Here is a 15,870-nt window from a genome sequence, read left to right as displayed (position 1 = left end):
TTGACTCGCCCTCGTAGAAGCAGGACGTGAATAAGAGTAAGAGGATGAAGAAGGAGGAGGAGGAGGAGGAGAAGAAGAAGCACTAAAAGTACATTGATACATCATCTGAAGAATCGGCTTGGAGAAAAATGCTGCCGTCGCTTACATCGTTAAGACGGGTGGTGCTCGCGAGGCGACAGAGATGGCAGAAGGTGGGCGCGGACAAGCGTTTAGGCGAGCTGCAGGCGCCGGCTGCGGCTGGTGCGCGCGCAGGCAGCAGACGACGCAAATGAGTCCCCGGCGGGCGGCGTGATTAAACCGCGCCAGCCGGCGCCGCCGCCGCAGCAGCCGGCGGCAGTCAGCCCCGCCTCTCCCCGCGGCCGCACTTGGCGGGCTCAATCTCGCTGCCGCGCCGTCGCGGCCGCGGCCGACGCCTGATTAAAATAATAGCCGCACTCAGCGGCGCGGCCGCACTTGCTACTCGGGCCCACGCCTGCATCTCCACTCGTCCCACCCTGACCTGTTGACTCCTGTCCGGTCGCCGTGTTAGTGCACTGCTGCGCCTGAAAATTGCTGACCGGAATAATATACATAAGAATGGAAAAGAAAATTGAGGAAGTGGTATATGACGAACAGTCTGACTTCAGCAAAGACTAGCGAACCCGGCAGCCCTTCGCAGCTGCTAAATATATATGAAAATTGGACACACATCCTAATCTACTTCTACCCCCTCTTTCTCTCCATCTCCCACTCATCCTCTCTTGGTCCTTCTCCGCCGTCTCTGTGCTTATCTCCTCCACCCACCTATCTCTAGCCTTCTTACCCCTCTATGTATCCATTTCCTCTCACCTCCTTTCTGTACATCTCCTCTTCCCTCTCACATAAAGCCTCTTCTATTTTTATTGCAAATTTGTATTCGGTAGTATTCCGTAGAAATGTTCGAACACGTGAGGCAATACTGATCATACGCCTTATCTTAGAAGAAAGAGTAAGGAAAGGCAAACCTACGTTACTAGCATTTGTAGACTTAGAGAAAGCTTTTGGCAATGTTGACTGGAATACTCTCATTCAAATTCTAAAGGTGGCAGGGGTAAAATACAAGGAGCGAAAGGCTATTTACAATTTGTACAGAAACCAGATAGCAGTTATAAGAGTCGAGGGGCATGAAAGGGAAGCAGTGGTTGGGAAAGGAGTGAGACAGGGTTGTAGTCTCTCCCCGATGTTATTCAATCTGTATATTGAGCAAGCAGTAAAGGAAACAAAAGAAAAATTCAGAGTAGGTATTAAAATCCATGGAGAAGAAATAAAAACTTTGAGGTTCGCCGATGACATTGTAATTCTGTCAGAGACAGCAAAGGACTTGGAAGAGCAGTTGAACGGAATGGACAGTGTCTTGAAAGGAGGATATAAGATGAACATCAACAAAAGCAAAACGAGGATAATGGAATGTAGTCGAATTAAGTCGGGTGATGCCGAGGGAATTAGATTAGGAAATGAGACACTTAAAGCAGTAAAGGAGTTTTGCTATTTGGGGAGCAAAATAACTGATGATGGTCGAAGTAGAGAAGATACAAAATGTAGACTGGCAATGGCAAGGAAAGCGTTTCTGAAGAAGAGAAATTTGTTAACATCGAGTATAGATTTAAGTGTCAGGAAGTCATTTCTGAAAGTATTTGTATGGAGTGTAGCCATGTATGGAAGTGAAACATGGACGATAAGTAGTTTTGACAAGAAGAGAATAGAAGCTTTCGAAATGTGGTGCTACAGAAGAATGCTGAAGACTCGATGGGTAGATCACTTAACTAATGAGGAGGTATTGAATAGAATAGTGGAGAAGAGGAGTTTGTGGCACAACTTGACAAGAAGAAGGGGCCGGTTGGTAGGGCATGTTCTGAGGCATCAAGGGATCACAAATTTAGTATTGGAGGGCAGCGTGGAGTGTAAAAATCGTAGAGGGAGACCAAGAAATGAATACACTAAACATATTCAGAAGGATGTAGGTTGCAGTAAGTACTGGGAGATGAAGAAGCTTGCATAGGATAGAGTAGCATGGAGAGCTGCATCAAACCAGACTCAGGACTGAAGACCACAACAACAACAACAACAATAACAACAGCAGTATTCTTCTAATCATAAGCCGGTAAGCCATATGCACATCTTCTCTGTTTTCTGTGAAAGCGAGGAAGAGTACAAAACGACACGTTTTTGTGTATACAGATTCTAAAAGATATACCGAGTGATCAAAAAGTCAGTATAAATTTGAAAACTGAATAAATCACGGAATAATGTAGATAGAGAGGTACAAATTGACACACATGCTTGGAATGACATGGGGTTTTATTAAAACCAAAAAAATACAAACGTTCAAAAAATGTCCGACTGATGGGGCTTCATCTGATCAGAATAGCAATAATTAGCATAACAAAGTAAGACAAAGCAAAGATGATGTTCTTTACAGGAAATGCTCAATATGTCCACCATCATTCCTGAACAATAGCTGTAGTCGAGGAATAATGTTGTGAACAGCACTGTAAACCATGTCCGGAGTTATGGTGAGGCATTGGCGTCGGATGTTGTCTTTCCGCATCCCTGAAGATGAAGATGTCGGTCGATCACGATACACTTGCGACTTGAGGTAACCCCAAAGCCAGTAATCGCACGGACTGAGGTCTGGGGACCTGGGAGGCCAAGCATGACGAAATTGGCGGTTGAGCACACGATCATCACCAAACGACGCGCACAGGAGATCTTTCACGCGTCTAGCAATATGGGGTGGAGCGCCGTCCTGCATAAACATCGTACGTTCCAGCAGGTGTTTATCAGCCACGCTGGGGATGATGCGATTCTGTAACATATCGGCGTACCTCTCACCCGTCACGGTAGCAGTTACAAAACCAGAATCACGTATTTCTTCGCGGAAAAAGGCCCGATAACGGTAGATGTGGTAAATCCAACCTATACCGTGACTTTCTCGTCGTGCAATGGAGTTTCCACGACAATTCTAGGGTTTTCGGTAGCCCAAATTCTGCAGTTGTGGGCGTTGACAGACCCTCGGAACGTGAAATGAGCTTCGTCGGTCCACGACACGTTACTCAACCAATCGTCATCTTCCGCCATCTTTTGAAACGCCCACACCGCAAATGCCCTCCGCTTCACTAAATCGCCAGGTAACAGTTCATGATGCCGATGGATTTTGTACGGATAGCATCGGAGGGTACGCCTAAGTGCCAACTAAACAATAGTGTATGGAATGCCGGTGCGACGCGCGACTGCAGGAGCGCTGACTTCCCCGTGCATAGACGAACCCGCTACAGCCTCCATTTCTTCATGAACTGTCTCAGCAGCATTACGCCTTACGCTGAACTAGCACATTCCCCATTCTGAAATACAGCTTCACTAAAAGCGCCTTTTCAGGTAACGTCAACATCCTGCGACTGCTGGCGCATGTGATTCTCTATCTCATTACAGCTCCTTTTATACACGAATTTCATACGCAGTCACTGACGTGTTGCTGTCCATCGCCATCTGTCGGACATTTTGTGAATTTTTTTGGTTCTAATAAAACCCCATGTCATTCCAAGCATGTGTGTCAATTTTTACCTCTCTATCTACATTATTCCGTGGTTTATTAAGTTTTCAAATTTATACTGACTTTTTGATCACCCGCTATATGAAAATTGGACACACATCCTAATCTGCTTCCAACCCCTCTTCTCTCCATGTCCCACTCATCCTCTCTTGATCCATCTCCTCCTCCGCCGTCTCTGTGCCTATGTCCTCCACCCACCTATCTCTGGCCATCTTACCCCTCTATGTATCGATTTCCTCTCACCTCCTTTCTGTCCACTTCTCTTCCCTCTCGCCTAAAGCCTCGTTTATTGTTATTGCAAATTTGTATTTGATAGTATTCTTCCAATCATAAGCCGATAAGCCATATGCACAACTTCTCTGTTTTCTGTGAAAACCGACTACGAGGGAGAGTACATAGCGACACATTTTTGTGTATACAGTTTCTAAAACATACATATAATGACAGAGACTATACAGGGTGAGCCACCTAACAATACCGCTGGATATATTTCGTAAACCACATCAAATACTGACGAATCGATTCCACAGACCGAACGTGCGGAGAGGGGCTAGTGTAACTGGTTAATACAAACCATAAAAAATGCACCGAAGTATGTTTTTTAACACAAACCTACGTTTTTTTTAAATGGAGCCCCGTTAGTTTTGTTAGCACATCTGAGCATATAAACAAATACGTAATCAGTGCCGTTTGTTGCATTGTAAAATGTTAATTACATCCGGAGATATTGTAACCAAAAGTTGACGCTTGAGTACCACTCCTCTGCAGTTCGATCGTGTGTATCGGAGAGCACCGAATTACGTAGGGATCCAAAGGGAACGGTGATGGACCTTAGGTACAGAAGAGACTGAACAGCACATTACGTCCACATGCTAACACCTTTTTATTGGTCTTTTTCACTGACGCACATGTACGTTACCATGAGGGGTGAGGTACACGTACACACGTGGTTTCCGTTTTCAATTACGGAGTGGAATAGAGTGTGTCCCGACATGTCAGGCCAATAGATGTTCGATGTGGTGGCCATCATTTGCTGCACACAATTGCAATCTCTGGCGTAATGAATGTCGTACACGCCGCAGTACATCAGGTGTAATATCGCCGCAGGCTGCCACAATACGTTGTTTCATATCCTCTGGGGTTGTAGGCACATCACGGTACACATTCTCCTTTAACGTACCCCACAGAAAGAAGTCCATAGGTGTAAGATCAGGAGAACGGGCTGGCCAATTTATGCGTCCTCCACGTCCTATGAAACGCCCGTCGAACATCCTGTCAAGGGTCAGCCTAGTGTTCATTGCGGAATGTGCAGGTTCACCATCATGCTGAGACCACATACGTCGACGCGTTACCAGTGGGACATTTTCGAGCAACGTTGGCAGATCATTCTGTAGAAACGCGATGTATGTTGCAGCTGTTTGGGCCCCTGCAATGAAGTGAGGACCAATGAGGTGGTCGCCAATGATTCCGCACCATACATTTACAGTCCACAGTCGCTGTCGCTCTACCTGTCTGAGCCAGCGAGGATTGTCCACGGACCAGTAATGCATGTTCCGTAGATTCAGTGCCCCGTGGTTTGTGAAACCCGCTTCATCGGTAAACAGGTAGAACTGCAACGCATTCTCTGTTGATGCCCATTGACAGAATTGCACTCGATGATTTAAGTCATCACCATGTAATTGCTGATGTAGCGACAGATGAAACGGGTGAAAGCGGTGACGATGCAGTATGTGCATGACACTACTTTGAGTCAGTCCACCGGCTCTCGCAATGTCCCGTGTACTCATGTGTGGGTTCATGGCAACAGCAGCTAACACACTCAACTGCACCCGCTTCTCCTGTGACGGGCCTGTTACGAACCCGTCTGCGTGCTACGACCATACCTGTTGCATACAGTTGGCGGTAGATGTTTTGCAATGTGCGGCACGTTGGATGCTCTCTGTCCGGGTACCGTTCTGCATATACCCTGCAGGCTTCAGCTGCATTTCGTCGACACTCACCATAGATGAGTATCATCTCCGCCTTTTCAGAGTTCGAATACACCATGGTCACAGTTCCCACAACACTACACTATCACAGACGTCTGGTAACACGTTGTACTACAGTTGGTCTGCGTGCGGAGACGAATGCAGAATAACAATAGCAGCAAGCGCTACATGCGGACACTGCGACAGCTAGACGAAACCACAACAGTGCACTACAGCCACACTCTTAAACACGGTCGTCATCGTAAACATGTCCCTGCAGATGCTGCTCGCCGACCGTGGCCCGTGTTTGTTACAACACGCAACTGAACGTCGGAGGTTTCAAGCGTCAACTTTGGGTTACAATATCTCCGGATGTAATTAACATTTTACAATGCAACAAACGGCAATGATTACGTATTTGTTTATATGTTCAGATGTGCTAACAAAATTAACGTGGTTCCATTTAAAAAAAACGTAGGTTTGTGTTGAAAAACATACTTCCGTGCATTTTTGTATTGTTTGTATTAAACAATTACACTAGCCCCTCTCCTCACGTTCGGTCTGTGGAATCGGTTCGTCAGTATTTGATGTGGTTTACGAAATATATCCAGCGGTAACGTTAGGTGACTCACCTTGTATATGGCAGAAGCAGGGTGTCTGTCTGTGAGAAAGAAAACAAAATCACATTTTCACAGCAGAGCACAGCACAGGATTTCCTTTCTCGGAATCTGTTCTGTCAGAATACCCTAAATTGTTGTTTAAAATATGTAATCCCCGTATGTACGAATGTGTATTATACAGTATCGCGTAAAAGTGTAGAGTAAATCCGTCAAGAAGTTTTCGACATTTTCGGTAACAATATTTCCCCTTTATATATGGCACAAATCAAAAGATATATGGCCTACCTGCGTCCGAATGTTTAGTAGAGTTTCCTGTAAAAATTTGAAGTAAATCTGTACCCTCTTTCCGCCCGAACGTTTGTTAGAGAATCCTGTTGACATCTGAAGTAAATCGGTGAAGAACGTCCCGACATTGGTGGTAACAACATTCAACTACGACTTGTCTTTATTTAGGCACCAGAGAGGTGGTTCTGACGTTGTACTTGTAGTGAAATTAAAACTGAAGAAAAATCAAGACGCTTTCATGTAAAATGGTGCAAGACGTTCCAAACTTTGAGAAAAATTCGGGTAAGCTATAGGGAAAGACTGGTTAGAAACAATATGTACAAGGACCAAGAAGAGAAATGGCTCTGAGGACTATGGGACTTAACTTCTGAGGTCATCAGTCCCGTAGAACTTAGAACTACTTAAACCTAACTAACCTAAGGACATCACACACATCCTTGCCCGAGGCAGGATTCGAATCTGCGACCGTAGCGGTCGCGCGGTTCGAGACTGAAGCGCCTATAACCGCTCGGCCACTCCGGCCGGCGACCAAGAGGAGACAACCAGACTGGAAGACGACGAACCAAGTGCTCGGATTAAAAAGGATATTCAATCAGTACATCGACGAGGCAAGACGGAAATAAAAGAAAGGTTCAAGAGTGGGATTGAAATTCAGTGTAAAGAACATCAATGATAAATTTGTTTATGCCATGGCTGTCTTTGGTGAAAGAGAAGAATTGCAAAACCTTTCAATCTAATGAACAGTCTAATGAGTACGAAGTATGGACTGACACTAAACCAAAGAAAGACGAAAGAAATGTGGAGTAGCAAAAAGCGAAAACATAACATAAAAACTGGTGATCACGAAGTAGACGAAGTGAAGCAATTCCACGACACTGGAAGTGAAATAATGCTTGGCGGACGAAGCAAGGAGGGCACAAAAAGTAGACTAGCCTAAGTAAAGAGAGCTTTCCTCGTTGAGAGAAGTCTACTGATATCAAACACAGGCCATAATTTTCGCAACAAAATTATGAGAATGTACGTTGGAACACAACATCGTGGACAATTCGGAAACTGGAAAAAAAGATAATCGAAGGGTTTGTGATGTGGCGCTACTGAAGAAAGTTGAAAACTGATAACGAATGACGAGGTTCTCCACAGAAAGGAACGTAGGGAAAGCGCAATACAAGAAGAAGAGGCTGCGTGAGAGGACAAGTGCTGAGTCAGGGGAAAACCTCAGTGGTACTAGAGGGAGCTGTAGAGGGCAAAAACCGTAGCGGAAGACACAGACTGGGATACATCCGCAGCAGTTGAGTCCCATAGTGTTCAGAGCCATTTGAAACATTTTTTTGGGATACATCCACAAAATAATTGAGGACGTGGGTTGCAAGTGCTACTCAGAGATGAGGCTGGCGCAGGAGAGGAATTCGTGGCGGGCCGCAGCAAATCAACCAGAAGCCTGATGATTCCAAAAATTATTATTATTATTTTATGTGACATTCAACTCTATTGAATCACACGAAGCTTCGATATAATTTATTTAGCTTCAGTGGCGTTTCTGTGCGTATACTCTCTTCTTTCTTCAGTCTGTTCTGTTAACGTTTTGCGGGTAGTGGTGGCCGAGCGGTTCTAGGCGCTTCAGTCCGGAACCGCGCGACTGCTACGGTCGCAGGTTCGAATCCTGCCTCGGGAATGGATGTGTGTGACGTCCTTAGGTTAGTTAGGTTTAAGTAGTTCTAAGTTCTAGCCGACTGATGACCTCAGATGTTAAGTCCCTTAGTGCTCAGAGCCTTTTGAACTATTTTTGTTAACGTTTTGATCTTCGAGAGACTTCTCACATGTCATTATTTTATGATATGTGGAAATCACACAATTATTGTGACAAAACTGTCAGATTGCCAAAGCCTTCCACACAATTGGTAATTTCAAAACTTTCCACGAAACTGATTTACTGGGGGGGAAATCTGCATAGTATGGTCATGCACTTGCTTAATACCCGTACTATCGACTCGTGATTCCTGTCATTCGATCTATATTTTCATCAGTGTCAGAATCTGTGGTCTGATTTTTTTTGTCTGAGTTTATAAAAGACTACTTTGTTTAGAGTGGATGTGATAGTTGCTTTGGTCTCGCCAACATGAGCATGAATGGCTTTGAGAAAGTCTGTTGTGCGTCAATGTTTTTTCTTCCGCCCACCGAACCAATTCAAACCTGGCGGTGGCCATATTCCAACGTGGTGCTGAATTGCAGATCGCCGTCCTCAGAGTGTTCCCGATGTTGTAGACATAATTACGCTGTTACATTGTCAACGAAATTGTTTGTACGTGTGATGACAGAGATCTCGTCGAGTTCCATTTACTGTCCAGTTTCTAAAGCGTCATATGCTGCCAGCTCATTTCTCAGGAAAGAATAGGCACCAAAACATTGCGTATTTTATCCGGTTTGCTTTGTACATTGCAATGTGTGCACTGTACTTTCATGACGGCGGCGGTACGGTTCTAGTGCCAGATAGTCTTTCCTTGAGAATTCGTACATTCATATTAAGATCTGTCTTTTTTCATTGGTTGAAGACATAAAACAATTCGAAAATTGTTGGTACACGTTTGGTGAATGCGCCTACCTCTGCTAGAAATGTAATCGTAAACCTGAATAAAGTACTCCTGAAATTCCAAGCGACTAAACTTGTAACTTAAGAAGCTATTTCATAATTTTTCAGCGGTCCGTACCTGCTGCCCGAAAAATACAAAGACAACTATGAAAAAGAACTCCCTGCTGTGGCGCCTAACCGAGCTACAAGCACGCGCGGACACTCTCTCCGACTCGCATCTATCTATTTGGTTCGACGAATGGGCAACTTCAGTGACACTGCAGCGTGTAAAACTCACTTGCTTCCCTTTAACTGCTCAAGCTCTGACCCTGCGCTGCTCCTACTGACACATTCATACACTGAGAGTGAAATGAAATGTTAGCGCAGGGAAGAGGTTGGTTGGCCAGCAAAAGCAGACTACATTGTTGAGCTCCTGTGTCACACCAGAACTCAAGGGAGCCTTCACGGGAGACCCTGATTCAGATTATTCGTCTCCCCGACATTCTGTCTACGAAATCGCGTCGCCATTGGGAGTACTCACACACATTGAACGACGCCTGTACAAAAATACTGCCACGCGGGACTTCATACACCAAACGCTAGGATACTGAAATACTGCCTCGCAGCGTTCACCAAAGGAGTCTCCATTCCAATCTCTTTTACCCTCTGAATCGCGACCACAGGGCGATCTGCGATTATCTAAAGAAACACTGAGGATATCTCCAGCGAGATAGTTAGCATAGCGCTACGTACCAACATAGTGAAGAGCAATGACACAGTAGAGCGGCGAAAGCTTTGTTCATTTGATCTAACCACGCGTGAATAGGTAATTATAGCAACTATTCAAACTAAAATTTTGTTCACTAATCAATGTCACTTTCTACGTATTTTACGTATTTCACTTGACAATATCTAATAAACTAATAATTCAGCTGATTGCTCCACTGAGATTAGACCGACAGCAGCGAGATTATCTACACTCGGCCAATCCTCGTTACGATCCCCTTCAAACAAAAGGAGCCACTACCTCTGTTTGTGAAGTTCTCCCCACCTGTGATGTCAGATACACAAATTTTCATAGGAAACATAATTAAAATACTTTCGCTAGCACCAACTATAACAAATGCTTAATCACACTCGGGTCAACTATTCCGAGCATTTTTGGATGTGTATTTACTATCGATATGGTATATTTACTGACGGACTACTTCGTGTCTCCACTTCAGGAACATCGGCAAGTAGATTCCACTGAGCCCAAGGGGTATCTCTTCACTCAAATTGCGTCTTACCTCTTTGGATTCGCCCGAAGTATGTCTATACTCCAACCTTTCCTTTGAGTTCTGCTGTTCTTTTCTCTTCAAAACTGCATATAAATCAAACGATAAGTTCGATTCATATGCAGATTGCGTCATTTGCTGGGATATTTTCAATTCCATATTTTCCAACCTAATACACAGTAATTTATTCTCTACCCTAACTTGCATCGTTACTTAATCTTATATTCTACAATGAGCGAAAGTAGGCCCTGTACGGAACCGAGTAATATTTCTCATAATATCAGCAATGTCCGACCGTATGTCAAGTTCTTGATCTAGAAGACATGACGGCAAAGGTTTTAAACCCGAAGCCTAACTTGTGAAGTAATTGAAGCAGACGCGCCTCTATGTTCCCCTATCGTAATTTTAGCAAACATCACGCGGCACACAACTTATATTCAGCTTACATTTCTGGTTCCAGCAATCGAACTAGTTGTTAAAACAATCATCGTCTTCGTCAATTCCCGTTTATCCCATTCCAAACTAGCGTATCAGCCTTTCTTCTCTAAAAGTGTCTGGACAGCGAAAACACAGTTTAAAAGGTCAACACACCTTGACAAGGACGCAGGTCCAAAAGATCATGTTGTTTTAATAGCCTGCACTCTGCTGTCGCCAGTACCCTCTCCATCAGAGTTGTGCTTGGCGGATAAGTGGACTCATAATCGATGGGACGTTAGTCTCTAACGTTATTTCCTTCCGTTAACCGCATCGTAACTCCCATATATCTTCAATATACTTCTTATTCTCATTAGGAGTCCTCGTAACTTTTGCACCAATTGTGCCATTATGGGGGAATCTTCAGTGCCGTAAATTAAAGAACATGATAATCGTTTCTAATCCCATTAAAAGCACTCTCGAAACGTTTGTGCACAGATTTGCTTAGTGGGAATTAAATGGTACGTATTGTTAGATTTGCAGACAGAATTATATAAATGTTACGGAAATGACTTGCTAATTTAAAAGCATCAGTTTTCCTCAAGGTGAGGTGATTCGTCTCGGCGCGTGTCAAATAAAGAATACTTTCGGTATTTCGTTACAGTATATTCGTCTTGTTTCTAAACTAAGAAATTATTTTGTGACAAGTAGGCAGGTGTTAAAGCTCTAAAACGTAGCTCTGCACGAACAGCGACGCAGTTATTTTCATACTGTGTGGAAAAGTATGTATGTTGTACGTGTAGCACTTCATTTTTGTGGCGAAGTTTTTCAGTGGGCTTGTTAACATAGCAAGTCGAAAAAAATAGCGTAATTTTTTAACGCAGCAGGTAACATTTACTTAATTTCCACAGAAATGGCGTTAAAATCTGACTTTTTTGTTTGTTTGCTACATGGCAAACGACGTTTTAATAGTACATCGTAAATTGTGTGTGTGTGTGGGGGGGGGGGGGGGGCGTAAATGTGTACCAGAATGTTGATGCCGTGTAGTTAGTGCTGTTTGTGTGTATGCAAATCATTTGTCGTTAAAGGTCGTCAAAACTCAAAATGCTTAATGAATGTGTTTTTCGTTTACCGCAGCTGTAATGTATTCGTATGACGCATGTGGGCTACACCTCTAACAAGAAAATAATGAAAAAAAGGGGATATTATCATACAACATCGGACTTAACTGCTTACAAAGCAGTTTTTGTAATCTATTTGCTCACGTAGTGTGTGCTTGTATTTCGCTCGAGTAAACTGCAGACGGTCACCAGCTACTAGGAGAACACGGCAAGTGCCATAACCCAGTTTCCCAGAAACTTTGTTCAGTGGAACAGGGGTCAAAATAAGCAAACAAGTGTCATAGATCATTCGTCGATATTCGACTGTTTGGGAAAAAACACTGTCGAAGTTTTCGAGGTATCTGATGTACCTTTTAGCGAGTAAATAGTTTAGCCGAAGCCGTGGTGGCGCAGTGGCTAGCGTCGCGGCTTCACGCTTTTGCGCCCCTTGTTCAAAACCCGGTTATTATTTGTATTTTTGTTTTTCGTGTATCTATCCGTGTTCGTAGAAGATTACTATACGAATTTTTTCCCATTATATATTGAACTAACGTTGCCCTTATTTGTCTTATAATTATATGTCTGGTGAATGAATTTATAAAAGAGAAGAAAAACACAATAAATGAATTGAAAATAATATTTGATACATTTTTTTAAGTTGCCATGGTGTATATTGATTCGTAATTAGATGCTAGCCCCATTTTTCGGAAAAAATGATCTTTTATGCGTAGTGAGCTGTGAAATTATTGCCAAAGCGTGAGATCTTCAGCATTTTTAACGATGTTTCTTTCCCGATGAGATTCATTCGAAGAAATGTCGCTTTGGCAAACCGGCCTCAGCGCGATGCTCATTGTGCTTGGAATTCCTTTGTTTCGGACGTTTCTGTCATTGGTATTGCACCAAATCTGCCTGTAATATAAACATAAGAATAAAATATAAGAATTAAAAACCGATATAAGAAAGAAATTCAAGAATACGAGAATTTAAAAAGATTCTAACTCCTGAAAATACCAGACACAGACATCTAATAAATGTATGACACTTACGTTGAAACCCAGTTATAACGCCCTTGTATCCCTAACTAGACAAGAAACATTCGTGGAGTAACCTTCCACGGACATTGGTGAATAAGTGAAAGAGTATGATGAAATAAAATAAATAAATAACTATAATCGGTTTTCAAACATGGGACACAAAAGTGAAAAGCCTTTGCAATAGCCACTATGCCACTAGTTGGGCGGAGGTGATTGTGAGCTAAAAGCCATCTAAATTACATCGAAAACTTTGAGGGTAATTCTCAGAAACGGTCGAGTATCTACGGATAAGCCGAGACACGTGTTCGCTTATTTTGGCTCCGTTTCCACCGCGGGAAGTTTCTGGGAAATCAGGTTATCGCGTTTGCCTTGTTCTCCTTGTTAGATTCTCAGTAGGAACGATATCGCTAACGCGGCTCTTGGTCTAGGCTAATTGATTCTATCCCGGTTGATGGTAGAGAACGTTATCCGCAAAATGAGGTTGGAAAACGGAGGCTAAGTTGCATACATCCGAGGCTAGCTTACTGTATCACGAAATGAGGGTGTGGGCAGTATTAATGTCGATACCTCAGTCGAGTGTGGTAGTTTCACCGTAGCTGCTTGGTACTATTAGAAAGGAGTAAACTATGTGTGAAAGCTGGGATTGACCCTCGCTCTTTCTTCAACAGCAGAAATACGACACACTAAACGCTTGATTCGCGGGCAATTTCGATAATAAAATGCATTCCAAGAAAGGAGTCCTAAGTAATAAGTCTTTTAATTTGGAGCGAGAACACATCCTTATGGTTCTCTGTTTTTACCACCATCTGTGTATGTAACCGTGCACACACAAAACTGCAAATGAAGGTAGAATTACGTTCTATGGTTGTAGTAATCAAAAATGGTTCAAATGGCTCTGAGCACTATGGGACTTAACATCTCAGGTCATCACTCCCCTAGAACTTAGAACTACTTAAACCTAACTAACCTAAGGACATCACACACATCCATGCCCGAGGCAGGATTCGAACCTGCGACCGTAGCGGTCGCGCGGTTCCAGTCTGAAGCGCCTAGAACCGCTCGGCCACCAGCGGCCGGCTGTAGTAATCACTGGCTGCTCACGTGAATAGTTGTGAAAATTCTTTCGTATTTTTCTTTATATTCGCTTCAAATAATGGCGTTAAAATTTATATCTATGTGTAATACCCCATTTGACTTGTTAACCTAAATATTATCTGGATTTTAAATACATACTGCGACTGGATTTATACCTTGCATTATCGTGGACTGACTAAAGGGCGTGACGATGATTTACTTAAAACCTACGAAAGAAGTATGTAGAGGTATCACATACCGAGTTTCACAGTTCGAGAAGGCACTATGATATAATCAAAATGTTTCAAATTTCCATTCAGGTAATAGTAATATTCATTATTGTTAGAGGACGCCTTAGTTACCTGTATTTTTTCAAAGCCTATATTACTTGGATGCAAAAATGAAACAAATACTTCCAAAGACATGCGGCGAAAGACACTACGTGGAAGATAGATTCACATCTCCACGGTTACGAGCGTGTGTTCTAGAGTCTTTATCTTTGGCGTGGTTGTAAACTACGAAAAGAATTCCGAACTAATGCCTCCATATATATAGTTTTTAGTCTTCCCGCTAATATCCTGTTGCTTTCAGTGGTGAGCGTGGTGATGGGAACAACCGAATGAAAACACTTGACTCAATCGGTTGTAGTTTTATCTATCGGTTGAATTATTCATTCATTCTTTTGAGTGAAACCAAATATGGAGCACCGAATGAAAACATTCGATACAGTTTTGACTGAATTATTTATTCTATCTTTTCAAGTGAAAAAGTCAGGTTTTCTGTCTGTCACGCCATGTATTCATTCTTTCAAGTGAAAAAATGAAATGTCGTGTGGCTAGGGCCTCCCGTCGGGTAGACCGGTCGCCTGGTGCAGGTCTTTTGAGTTGACGCCACTTCGGCGACCTGCGCGTCGATGGGGATGAAATGATGATGATTAGGACAACACAACACCCAGTCCCTGAGCGGAGAAAATCTCCGACCCGGCCGGGAATCGAACCCGGGCCCTTAGGATTGACAGTCTGTCACGCTGACCATTTTTTTAAATTTTTTAATCTCATTTTGTTCGTTTTCTTTCGTTGTATCTCCTCTGGGCGGACGTCGAAAGACACCAGTTGCAGTTCGTTTTTGATCCATTAACTCAGTTTTTTTATTACAGAGGGCAGCTAGCCCTCTGACCGAACACGCTGAGCTACCGTGCCGGCTGACCACTCAGCTACCGGGGGCGGACATTCTTTCAAGTGAAACTACTCTTTACCCTTTTAGTTGAGCTGTCCATTCATTCTTCTGAGTGAAACCAGCGTGCAGTACTTCCATTAATTGAACTAAAGCAGTGCTACATTATACCGCCAGAGGATAGCCTTACACTCAGGGGTAAGTGAAGACATATCTCAGGGAGTATGCCAGAGTTAAAAAAAAAAAAAAAAGCATTATACAGGGTGACACAGAAAAACGCGAATATTTCGACAATGCAATAAAACTAGAAGTGATGAAGGAAACAAATTGCATTCATAATCATTGCAACCTTACAACTTCGCCACTTACGAAACATTGAAGGCATTTATCATTTTTAAAAAATACGTTCTTTAGATGGCGTCCTCCTGTACGAATACAGTTGCGAAATCTGCTGTTGAGATTCCTCATTGACCGCTGCAACATCTCAGTTGCGGTACTGTCAATTGCATCCCGCATTCTGTGTTTTAACTCATTCAGGGTTGTTGGACGAGCCGTATAGACTTTGCGCTTGAGGCAGCCCCACAAGGGGAAAAACAAACGGAAAAATCTGGAGATCTAGGGGGCAAAGGAACGTTACCGAATCGTGAGATCATACGGTTGCCAAACAATTCTCGCACATATGCCATTGATTGCCGTGCAGTAACTGATGTCCCTCCGTCCTGTTGAAACAAGGCTTCTTCAACGTTTGGAAAGTTGTTCAATGCAGGTGTCACGAAAATTCATAAAATCTCC

Source organism: Schistocerca nitens, chromosome 1 (assembly GCF_023898315.1).
Source record: "Schistocerca nitens isolate TAMUIC-IGC-003100 chromosome 1, iqSchNite1.1, whole genome shotgun sequence".
Classification (NCBI taxonomy): domain Eukaryota; kingdom Metazoa; phylum Arthropoda; class Insecta; order Orthoptera; family Acrididae; genus Schistocerca; species Schistocerca nitens.
This window is presented reverse-complemented; position numbering follows the sequence as displayed.